The sequence below is a fragment of the Chlorocebus sabaeus genome, chromosome 23, assembly GCF_047675955.1.
Source record: "Chlorocebus sabaeus isolate Y175 chromosome 23, mChlSab1.0.hap1, whole genome shotgun sequence".
NCBI lineage: Eukaryota > Metazoa > Chordata > Mammalia > Primates > Cercopithecidae > Chlorocebus > Chlorocebus sabaeus.
The window spans coordinates 36,172,988-36,185,463 of NC_132926.1; the positions used below are offsets into that span (position 1 = coordinate 36,172,988).

Consider the following 12,476-nt stretch of genomic DNA (forward strand, 5'->3'; position numbering starts at 1 on the left):
CACTCATTGTCCCCATTTATAAGATAGGGTGACAGAGACACAGAGTGGTTTATTAACTTGCATAAGATGACACAGCTGGGAAATGGCAGATATGGGGCATGAAGTCAGACTACCTGATGCTAGAACCCTTTTTCTTAATCACTACACAAGGCCCAGGGTCGCGAACTTGACTCTACATCTATGAGAAGGGAGTCAGTGACTCTTTCTGGATCTGAATACTGATTTTGAATTCTGGCTCTTCTTTCCATTTGTGTAATCATGGCCAAGTTACTTAATCTTTCTTAAACTGTATTCATTTATAAAATGAGCATTTGGATCATTAGGAAGCTCAGCTGAGACAAAGAAACAATTAGTCAGAGATCAATCGTCAGTTTTAAAAAAAAATCAGCTCAAGCATAATCATTTGTCAAATCAGTTGTCTAAATAATTATTTCAGTCAAATGCATTTTTACTAATTGAAATTGTTTTTTTCACATAGAAATGGCCTCACTCCAGTCTTGCTTGAAGTCTGCTTGGCAAACTGCAAGTTCTAACAGATTAAGAGGAAGTGCTTCAGTCACCTAGTGTCGTATTTTATTTTGTGCTTTTCCAAGCAGTGGGATTATGTAATCACCTCTCATTGTAGCAGTCTTGCTATTCATAATCTTGCTATTCATGCAATGGGGTATAGAGAGGCATTAATTTAGGTCTTCATGGATCTCCTGAATCCACAATGCTCATTTGCAAAAAGAATTCCGAGCAGCTTAGTGGTAGAGATAAGACCTAACAATACTTTGCTGATGGAATGGTGGAGGTGTCCTTTTCTGCTGGTCCTGGGATACAGTAAGGAGACCCCAGGGATGAGAAAACTACAGGAACACAGTTCATCCCCAGGAAACTGGTGGACAAATGAGCAAAGATGTATGTACTAAGGGGCTTAACATAATGCTGTGGAATAAACAGGGAATTGGTTGAATAAATTATTATATATCCATACCCATACAATGAAAAAGTTTGCAGTCATTAAAATTGATTTTTTTTATAATTAATAACATTGAGCATTACTGATAATATACCACTAAGTGTAACAGAAGAGGTTAAGAACAATTATGTAGACTAGATTTTCATTATAAATACACATGTATATTTTTACCTAGGGCAAATGCTAGATGACTATAGGCCAATATTTTAGAAGTGGTTATCTCTAAATGGTCAGATTTTTGAATGTTGAAAACACACTTTTTTCCCTAAATGCTTAGCTGTGTTCTCTAACTTTTCTATAATAATTGTATTGCTTATTAAAATTGGACAGTTAGAAAATGAATGAAGTTGGTGGATGAGAGGTAAAAGGTATAAGAGGAATTTAGAAAGAAGTAAGCCAAGCTGAGTAGGATAAGCAAACTATGCAACTACCTTTTTTGGGGAAGGTGTTCCCTACCTGAGAAATAAGCAGGTAAAAGTTGGATGAGAATGGATTTCTGGGGAATGACCCAAATCTGTTAGACTCCTAGGGTTGGGTACATGAGGGAACAATAATTATTCCTCCCTATTTCTTCCTCTCAGTTTTCCATTGCAATATCACATTTTTCTGGGTACATGACTACCTGGAATATTGGTCACATTTTCAGCCTTTCTGGTGATTAAGTCCAGGCCAGTGTGGGAGTAAGCAACCTTTAGGAAGTGTCCTTCCTGAGTTTTCTTTTCCTCTCCTCCATCTTGCTATGTGGAATGCAGACATGGTCCCTAGAGCTCTAGCTGCCATCTTGAATATTGAGGATGAGGGCCACACCTAATAGGAGGAAAGAAGCCTAGGTTTCAGAGCTGCCACACCTGTCCTGGATTACTTCACATCCAGACTTTTGTCTGAGAGCTGAATAAACTTCCACCTTGCTGAATGAATTGTGAGGCTTTATTATTATTTATGAAAAAAAAAAAAAACAGAAAAGAGAAAAGGAAAGAAAGGAAGAATGAAAAGATAAATAAGAAAATATCTAAGCCCCTTTGGATTTGCATGATGATAATATCAATAGCTAACCTTTACTGAGTGCTTCTTTCTTGCGCCAGATTCTTTGCTAAGCACTCTAATTCTCTTTGCTAAGCACTCTCTAATTCTCACAACAACTTTTGAGGTGTGTATTATTTCAAATGTCAATTTTTAGATTAAAAAGCCGGGGATCAGAGAATGATATGGTTTGGCTGTGTCCCTACCCAAATCTCATCTTGAATTCCCACATGTTTGGAAGGGGCCTGGTGGGAGATAATTGAATCATAGGGGCAAGTCTTTCCTGTGCTGTTCTCATGATTGTGAATAAGTCCCATGAGATCTGATAGGTTTATCAAGGGTTTCTGCTTTTGTTTCTTTCTCATTTTCTCTGGCTGCTGCCATTTAAGAACTGCCTTTCACCTCCTGCCATGATTCTGAGGCCTCCTCATTCATGTGGAACTGTAAGTCCAATTAAACCTCCTTTTCTTCCCAGTCTCAGGCATGTCTTTATCAGTAACATGAAAATGGACTAATATAGTAAATCGGTACCAGTAAAGTGGGGTGTTGCTGAAAAGATACCTGAAAATATGGAAGCAACTTTGGAACTGGGTATCAGGCAGAGGTTGGAAAAATTTGGAGGGCTCAGAAGAGGACAGGAAAATGTGGGCAAGTTTGGAACTTCCTAGAGACTTATTGAATGACTTTGACAAACATGCTGATAGTGATATGAACAATAATGTCCAGGCTGAGGTGATCTCAGATGGAGATGAGAAATTTGTTGGAAACTGGAGCATATGTGACTCTTGTTATGTTTTAGCAAAGAGACTGGCAGCATTTTGCACCTGCCCTAGAGATTTGTGGAACTTTGAACTTGAGAGAGATGATTTAGGGTATCTGGTGGAAGAAATTTCTAAGCAGCAAAGCATTCAAGAGGTGACTTGGGTACTGTTAAAGGCATTCAGTTTTATAAGGGAAGTTGAGCATAAAAGTTTGGAAAATTTGCAGTCTGACAATGTGATAGAAAAGAAAATCTCATTTTCTGAGGAGAAATTCAAGTCCACTGCAGGCTGCAGATATTTTCATAAGTAATGAGCTGAGTGTTAATTCCCAAGATGATGGGGAAAATGTCTCCAGGGCATGTCAGAGGTCTTCATGGCAGCCCCTCCCATCACAGGCCTGGAGGCCTAGGAGGAAAAAGTGGTTTCATGGGCCAGGCCCAGGGTCCCCCTGCTATGTTCAGCCTAGGGACTTGGTGCCCTGTGTCCCAGCTGCTCCAGCTGTGACTGAAAGGGGCCAATATGGAGCTCAGGCTATGGCTTCAGAGGGTGCAAGCCTCAAGCCTTGGCAGCTTCCACTTGGTGTTGATCCTACAAGTACACAGAAGTCAAGAACTGAGGTTTGGGAACCTCCGCCTAGATTTCAGAAGATGTATGGAAACGCCTGGATGCCCAGGCAGAATTTTGCTGCAGGGGTGGGGCTCTCATGGAGAACCTCTGCTAGGGCAGGGCAGAAGGAAAATGTAGGGTCGGAGCCCCTACACAGAGTCCCTACTGGGACACTGCCTAGTGCAGCTGTGAGCAGATGGCCACTGTCATCCAGACCCTAGAATGGTAGATCCACTGACAACTTGCACTGTGTGCCTGGAAAAGTTGCAGACACTCAACACCAGCTTGTGAAAAGCAGCTGGGAGGAGGGCTGTACCCAAGCTGCCCAAGACCATGGGAACCTACCTCTTGCATTAGTGTGATCTGGATGTGAGACATGGAGTCAAAGGAGATAATTTTGAAAACTTTAAGATTTGACTGCCCCGCTTGATTTCAGACTTGCATGGGGCCTGTAGCTCCTTTGTTCTGGCCAATTTCTCCCATTTGAAATGACTGTATTCACCCAATACCTGTACCCCCACTGTATCTAGGAAGTTACTAACCTGCTTTTGATTTTACAGGCTCATAGGTGAAAGGGATTTGCCTTGTCTTGGATGAGACTTTGAACTATGGACTTTTGAATTAATGCTGAAATGAGTTAAGTCTTTGGGGGACTGTTGTGAAGACACGACTGGTTTTGAAATGTGAGGCCGTGAGATACAGGAGTGACCAGGAGTGGAATGATATGATATGGCTGTGTCCCCTCCCAGATCTCATCCTGAATTCCCACATATTGTGGGAGGGACCCAGTGGGAGGTAACTGAATTATGGGGGCAAGTCTTTCCCATGCTGTTCTTATGATAGTGAATAAGTCTCATGAGATCTGATGGTTTTACAAAGAGGAGTTCCCCTGCACAAGCTCTCTCTGCCTGCTGTCATCCATGTAAGACATGACTTGCTCCTCCTTGCCTTCTGCCATGATTGTGAGGCTTCACCAGCCACATGGAACTGTAAGTCCAATTAAACCTTTTTCTTTTGTAAATTGCCCAGTCTAGGGTATGTCTTTATCAGTAGCATGAAAACAGACTAATACACAAAATTTAAAAGTTGCCCAAGTTCACAAGCTAGAAAATAATGAATTTAAGATTTGAACTCAGTATCCCCAAGCCAAGCCTGCAATTCTTTTTCTTTTTTTGAGACAGGGTCTCACTTTGTCACACAGGCTGGAGTGCAGTGTTATGGTCTTTGCCTCTGTAGCCTCAACCTCCCAGGTTAAGTGATCTTCCTGCCTCAGCCCCACAAGTAGCTGTGACTACAGGTGTGTACCACCACGCCTGGCAATTTTTTTTTGTATTTTTTGCAGAGACGGGGTTTCACCATGTTGTTCAGGCTGGTCTCAAACTCCTAAGCTCAAGTGATCCACCCTCCTCAGCCTCCCAAAGTGCTAGGATTCTAGGCATGAGGCATTGCGCCAGGCCTGTTTCTTAAAATATAATCTGTGGTTTCCCTGTATGAGAATCTGGGAGGTGTTAAAAATGCAAATGCCTTGATCCCACTACTGATTTGATCAGAATCTCTTGGAGTGGGATTCAAGTAGCTGCATTTTTATCAAGCTCCCTCACCAAGTTTGATGCTACTGAAGGTCTAAGCTATATCTTATTCTAACTCAAATGGGGGCAATGAATGGAGTTTTGACATATAGGCTTTGTAAATTGCTAGCTTGCTTTCTTTCTTTTATTTTTTCTGAAAGATATTTGCTGTGCAAGTAGCTTGCATATTTTAATGACTTACTGAGAGAATATATTAAACTAAAATTGCACAAAATGCTCAAATTGCTTTGAAGATGCCTAAACCTTGAAACCCTAAAATAGTACTAATTGCCTATTTTCATCTTTTCTCCATCTCCCCTCAACATAAATAAATATTGTGGGAATGAATTATATATAGATTCTATTTTTAACAAGAAGACCCTCTTTCTTCTTTCTCTCCATTTTGGATAATCCTTCCTCTGGTAGTCTCATTTCTATGTTCATACTCACAGAAAACATTGGCTTCCATAATGCAAAGCAGGGCAGAGGGAAGCAGGAAGGGGTGGAGCGAGGGGAAGAGAGAGGGAGAGAGTGAATGACTCTGAAGAGGAAAGGAAATTAACATTTATTGGAGTTCTACCAGGCCACAGACATTTTTCTTACATTATTGCACTACAGCACTTTCCATGTATTATTTCATTCATATGCTCTCAAAACCCTATGAAGTAGGTGGTATTACCCTATTTTATGATGAGGAAACAGAAGTTCTGAGATGGGAAATGTCACCAAACAAGGTCACGCAGCCAGTATGTGGCAGATCCAAGACTGGCTGAGGCACATTTGACCTGAAAACCTGGGTGCTTTTAACCATTCTCATTGTCTGCCATCCAGCTGAAGTCACCTAGCATGTTTTTCCATCATAAAACTCATTTGGGGCTCTGTTTTGTAATCAAAATCTGAATCGAATGTGAATGCAATTTGCTTGCTGCTGGCTGTAATAGCATGAATTATTGAACTCTAGAGCTCTCACATAAAAGTTAAGCACCTGAAGAGACTCAGCTGGTTGATTCTGATCAGTCCCCCACTGCTCTCTCAAGGGAAAAAGATTCCAAGTTCCACATCAGCTCTCACCTGTTGTATTGTTGGCAATAGCTTTTCTCACCCATCATTGTTTTCTGTCTCTATAGATGCAAGGGCGAGAAGGCACAGGGATAAAGTTTGTGTGGAGATCTCACAGTCAGGTCATCACCAAACTCTTTTTCCTTGTGTATACCTAAAAGGCTTTCCTTTTCTGATATTAAAAAAGCTCCAGACTCTATGCTCCTGTAATTCACCTATTCATTTGTCTCCTCAGTAGAGTCTGGAAGCCACAAGAGGCATGATTTTGATAGAAAGATAATGCATAGGCTTCAGAGACAAGAGCTTGCAGACACTTTAGTAATAAAATTATGTTATTGCTTTGCTAGGCATCCCCTTTTGTAAGGAACCACCTGTTCTCTCTTTACCTTCTGATGGGCAGGTTATTCACCCTGGCCACATCATACACACAAGGGTACGTGGGCCGGGCTGGCCCGTTAGAATATCCCAAACCCTCAGCACAGTGATGAGGCAAGTACCTCAGTCAGTAATTAGTATTTTTCTCTGAGATTTGATATATAGATACTGAGAAATAATCTCTATTGCTTTTGAATTATGATCCTTCAGGTTGTGGACCATGGACCACCAGTGCAATATGGTGTGGTTCAACGTTGGCTATAATATTGGTGATATTTCCCAACCAGTAGACGCGCTTTCCTGAAAGAAGCTGTAGAAGGCAACAGAACTAGATATAGCAAGCTAGATAGGTAACTAGATAGCTAGAGCCCTGACAATAAAATTTGAACTCCTAGATTAAATGGTGCCTGAACGTTATTCAGTGAGATGAGCTCTCCAATTGTCTAAATCCCCAATTTACTGTTGATTACTTAAACTACTTGGAGTTATTTTTTGACACTTGAAACTGGACCAGTCCTAACTAGTATATATTTGAAACACAGAAACAACAAACTTCATAACAATGTAATATCCCAATAGCAAAATTCAGAAACAGCAGGAGGTTCAGCTGCCAGTGAGTACTGACTTTATTTCCAATTTTAAAAATAAAGGGGGGTATAGGCTGATAACAGGATAAGAGAAAAGGAATGCAAGGGGAGCAGAATCACCACAGTGACACACACAAGGGAAAAAGCAGAGCTGAGATGAGAACTCAACCTGCTACTGTGTAACGAGCTCTTTGACACACCCTGGAAATGCTTCCCACCAATTTAGAAAGGTTGGCCTGGTCCTCTCTACTCCTCGCATCAGGTGGGACCAACATCAATATGCTGAGCTAATGGCTTATCAATGCTTTACTTCCCTGAGTTGGTCATGAGATTGCCCATCACTGGAGAATGGAGCCCAAAACCAAAACCATCCTGGCCTTTGACCCAAGTTATCTATCATTTCCCAGGTTAAGTTCTCTGCTGCTGGAGAATTCAGGATTTGTGTCTGAAGCATCTCTGCCTCTCTATCTTTGAATACTGTACACAAGTAGGTGTTTAAGAAATGCTTGGTGAATGAATGAATGAGTGAATTACTCTGAAAACCTTCAAGAATTACTGTTCTCAGATACATAGAATGCATGCAAGGTTCATACATATGGCTGATAATAATTACTCAAGTGGAGGTCTATTGGATGAGCTAGGGAAAAGGATTGTTTTCATCATATTTTCTAAACACCCCCCAATTTTAATGATTTGGTGTTATACACACACACACACAAAGGTTACATGCTCAAATAAAGTTAGGCGTCACTGAATCAGCAAAGTCACACAGGTTTCTTTGCTGACTCGCTTTTCAGAAGTTTTATTTTGTGAATGTGATTTGCATAATTGCATCTGGGGCACTTTGCAGGAAGAGCCCACGTGTCTTGGGAATGCTGGGCAAGGGAAATGTAACTTCCCTGTGAGTTCACTCTACGGATGAGGTAAGGGGTCAAAAATTGTACTGTACCCTAACTTTGTAGTTGCTGCTTAACCAACGAAGCCACACTTCCTCCCTCACTCATAGTGATAATCTTTCTGGAGCAGATTTGTTGGGGGAAATGGAGCAATTAGTAACTAGAAAGGGGTGGTCAGCCCTTGTGTATATTTTCTCTTCTCTGGTAAGGAGGGAGAGACTACGCAAACCCCAGTGCTCACCCAACAGAAGAACCAGATCCACCTGGCCTTGGCAGATCCCAGATGATCCACTGCTGGGGTGCTTGAGATCAGCAGAAAGCTCACGGTGATCTTACCAAGTGGAAATCCCTAAATCTGACATTCAGATTTGAGACCAGTTTTAGAAGACACTCTGAGTGAGTTTTTTGTTTTTGTTTTTTCATAGAAAATTTTACTTCAGGAGAGGTACTAGGATGCAATAGTTAGGAACACATATGTTAGAATCACGTGGGATGTTGGTTTGCATTCTGGCTTTTGTAAATTTGGCCAAATCATTTAGCATCCCTGATCCTTAGTTTGGATCATCCAAAAATTGGGGCTAATACTATTATTTCCCTGTGCAGCAAACTCAGCGAGTCTGGGTTATCCAGACCCTGTATATTCTGACAATAGTTTTGGCTCTTGCCTGGGAGATAACCTCTAAGTCCTTAGAATATTTTGGCTGATCAGAGAGACTTTGTCTACCTGGAGGCCTTGGATCACATGAGATAGTCTAAGCTAACAATGTGATTTATGGTGGGGCGCTTTGGGCCAAACAGTAGAAGCTTGACCTCTGGAGGGGCTGGAGACTGAGGGCAGCCACGTGGGTGGTCTGAGATGGTAAATGTCATCAAACAACGAAATCTCCAGTAAAATCCTGGACAGCAAGTCTCTGGTAAAAAGAAATGCTGTCTGCATGACTCCACAGGGAGAGGACAACTGGAAGCTTTAAGGAAGCTCCTGGACTCTGCCCTAATGTGCCTTTTTCCATTGCTGACTTTAACTTATATTCTTGAACTGGAATAAACCATAACCATGAGTATAATGGCTTTGCTGAGTTCTGTGAGCCCTTCTAGTGAATAACTGAAAGTGAAGGTGGTCTTGGGGCCCCTGAGCACACTTCCTCATGGCTTTGGAGACGATTAATGTGATAAACAATTTAGAGTACTTAGTGGAATGCCTGGAAAATAATAAGTGCTCGATAAATAAGGATGCTTAGGAGAGAGGGGTAATAGGCCTGCTGTGATAGCTTCTGGTCTGACTTCCCAGCTCTACTCGTCATTCATTCCTTTTTTGCTTTCAACAAACAATTTTGAGTGCCAACCACGCCAGGTATGTTCAAGACCTTTCATGGAGCTTACAATCTAGTTGGGGAAACAAAGATCAGACTTATAAACACACAAATAAATATATAATTACAGGCTGGAGTAAACGCTATGAAGGAAAAGAATGATGTTATGACCTCAAGGGAGATCAGAGACTTGAGGGACGGGAAGGAACCCAACATAGGGAAGATTCTCTTTATTAGCTGCTTATTTGTATTTGAAATTCTATTATGTTGTGTGACTTTTGTTACGTGTTTCTCTATTTATTTTAGTGTTTTCTCCATTGTATGTTCTCACTGATATGTGGGAGCTAAGCTATGAGGATGCAAACGCATAAGAATGATACAATAGACTTTGGGGGCTTCGGGGGAAGGGTGCGAGGGATAAAATACCTCAAATAAGATGCAGTATATATTGCTCAGGTGATGGGTGCACCAAAATCTCACAAATCATCACTAAAGAACTTACTCATGTAACCAAACACCACCTGTACCCCAATAACTTATGGAAAAAATTTAAAAAACAGAAAAATATTTTACTGTTTTCTCATTCCTGGACTATATTAGCAAGTGTCTCTCTCTTTCTCTCCCCTCAGTCTTTTGCTGTGGCCTCTCTTCTTCCAGTCTTTGGTAGAATGCTAAGACATCATAGGCTCAGTTTTTCTTCTTTACCTAACTCCTGCCACTTTGAGTCTGGGTATGACATCCCTTCCTTCCTCCTTCAAGCAAATATTAATCAAACACTCAGAATATGCCAGCCTTTATCTCTTGGTCCCTCCTCCATCAGTTCCAGGGGTTCTGCAGCAGGGAAAAGGGAAGGAAGCAGGAGTTTATACCACATGGGCAGAGAAAGAGCTGCTTATAGTCAGCAGTGCCTTTTCAGGGCTGCCATTGGCATATTTTCCTTTTTCCCTCCAAACATTTCCCTGAGATTTCTTTGGGGTGATCTCATTTCCCTGTCCTAGGAGGTAATCCAAGATATGTCTAGAGCCATATCCCTGGCTCCAAACCTAAGCTGGTTCTCAATAAATAGCCTGGGATTGTTTTTGAAATGGGCTAGATGCCAATGCCCAGAGCTGTTCAATGGCATAGGACTGAACTCCCCAAGGAAGTAAAACATTTCCCTCACCATCTCTTCTCCACCAGGGCACAGGGCACCTGTGGAGAAGGGCAAGGGGTATGTGGGAGCCTGAAGGATGAGGAAAAGCACCATCTCATTCGGCCTGGGAGGCAATTCTGCCCTCTTTCATTATCCCCCTTTCCAGAATGAGCTTTTCCAATAGGTGTGGCACGTGGTGGGTGAGTCTTTTTCCATATGGTTTGAGAAACTGAGCCAAATACACCATGCAGAGTGAGAAAAAGTGAGTCAAACAACCCTCCCACCACTACTTCTCCCCTGGCTTAGAGGAAAAGCAAAGCTCTGGTTGCTCTACCCCGGCTTTCTCCTCTGAGAGGTTTTTGGAGCTGAAGGAGGAATGACTAATGACGTGGAGCTTCTAATGCGACCAGCTGGTCTGGGGGCTGGAGGTGGTCCCTGAACGTGATTCACAACTTATACACTGTGTCCTTGAGTGAGGCACTGAACCTCTCTGGGCCTGTTTCTTCAACTGCAAAGTGAAGAAGATGAGTTTTACCATTCTTCCCAACTCTAAAGATAACAGACATTTATTTATTTATTTATTTATTTGAGACAAGTCTTGCTCTGTTGCCCAGGCTGGAGTGCAGCAGTGCAATCATGGCTCACTGAAGCCTCAAACTCCTGCACTCAAGAGATCCTCCTGCCTCAGCCTCCAAAGTAGCCAGGACTACAGGCACATGCCCCCATGCCCAGCTAATTTTTATTTTTGTTTTGTAGAGATAGGGTCTTGCTATATTGCTCAGGCTGTTCTCAAATGCCTGGGCTCCCTCTTCAGCCTCCCAAAGTACTGGGATTATAGGCATGAGCCACTGTACCAGACCCAGAGCTTTTTAAAGGTGAATTATGAAAGCTCCAGGAGTATCTTTGAAATACATCAGAAATAAAGGTGACAGGTGAGATGAAATCAAATTGGCAAAGTGGTAATAACTGTTGAAACTTTAGTCATGGGTTGAAGGCAGTTTATTACATTCTCTGCTTTTCATTGTTCTGTAGAGTTGATTATTCTCTCCACTTTCGTGTATGTGGTCCTCCTCAAAATTGCCAGTGAGGTAAAGGTGCCACGGCCTGATAGGCTGTTGTGTGAGGAATGAAGTGACTGTAAATACTCCCAGGCCCTTGGGAAAAATGACCTGGAAGAGAAGATCTGAAGGAGCTGGACTTGTCCTCAACTGTCAAAAAGTTACATCTTGATTTCAAGTAGTTTACTTCTTAATTAATCTCCATCTTTTAAGATTTACATGTTTGTGTGTGTGCATATTTACACTTATTTGCAGTTTAATTTTGTGATACCAAAGGAAAAAACCTAGCATGACCCTTGTTGGGGACCACAAGCCCTGGGAAGTTGAACTTCTTCCCTCTCAGTTCAGTGGTCCATGAAGCCAAGACTTTTTTCTTTTTTGAGACAGGGTCTTGCTCTGTTGTCCAGGCTGGAATGAAGTGGTGTGAACATGGCTCACTGAAGCCTGATCCTCCTGGGCTCAAGTGATCCTCCCACCTCAGCCTCCCAAATAGCTGGGACTATAGGCATGTGCCAACATGTTCAGCTAATTTTTTAATTTTTTGGAGAGACAGGGTCTTTCTATGTTGCCCAGGCTGGTCTTGCACTCCTGGGCTCAAGCCATCTTCCCACCTCTGCATCCTAAAGTGCTGGGATTACAGGCATGAGCCACCATGCCAAATCTTGGCTGAAGCCAAGATTTTTAATCAACAAGACTTTCTGCAAATCTGAAGTTTGCCTCTTTCAAATCAAAATTCAGAGCATTCTTCTCATTTATACCAAGTGAAATAGACATGACCTTGGAGAAGAAGTGCCCTGCCTGCCTATAGAGCTGAACTTCATGGAAGGAGCAAGTGACTGTACATCAGAGGCATGCTAAAGACTCACACACCATTTGTCCACTGGACATAAGGTCATTTCTTTCAACAAAAAGTCTGAACCTAGGAAAACCTCCTGAAAGTCTCCAAGAAATGGAAAAGATCACAGATGGGTAAGTTATAGAAGTTATTTGCAATCATTTTTTACTCTGAGATAGAGCCAAAAGTCTTCCTTAGGAATATGAGATATGGCGGAATATATGACAGTTTTCTTTTCCATAAGGTTATATCTACATAGGTGCCAATATCTTTGGCATTGTTCGCTGAGTCTTTTGCATCTTTATCTT

At 41.9% G+C, this 12,476-nt stretch overlaps 1 protein-coding gene across 4 annotated transcripts in view; it reads right to left on the bottom strand.

Annotated features, from left to right (window-relative positions):
* Positions 1–12,476, bottom strand: part of SH3RF2 (SH3 domain containing ring finger 2) — a 145,660-nt gene that overhangs the window by 86,285 nt on the left and 46,899 nt on the right. The gene's annotated exons all lie outside the window — the stretch shown is intronic.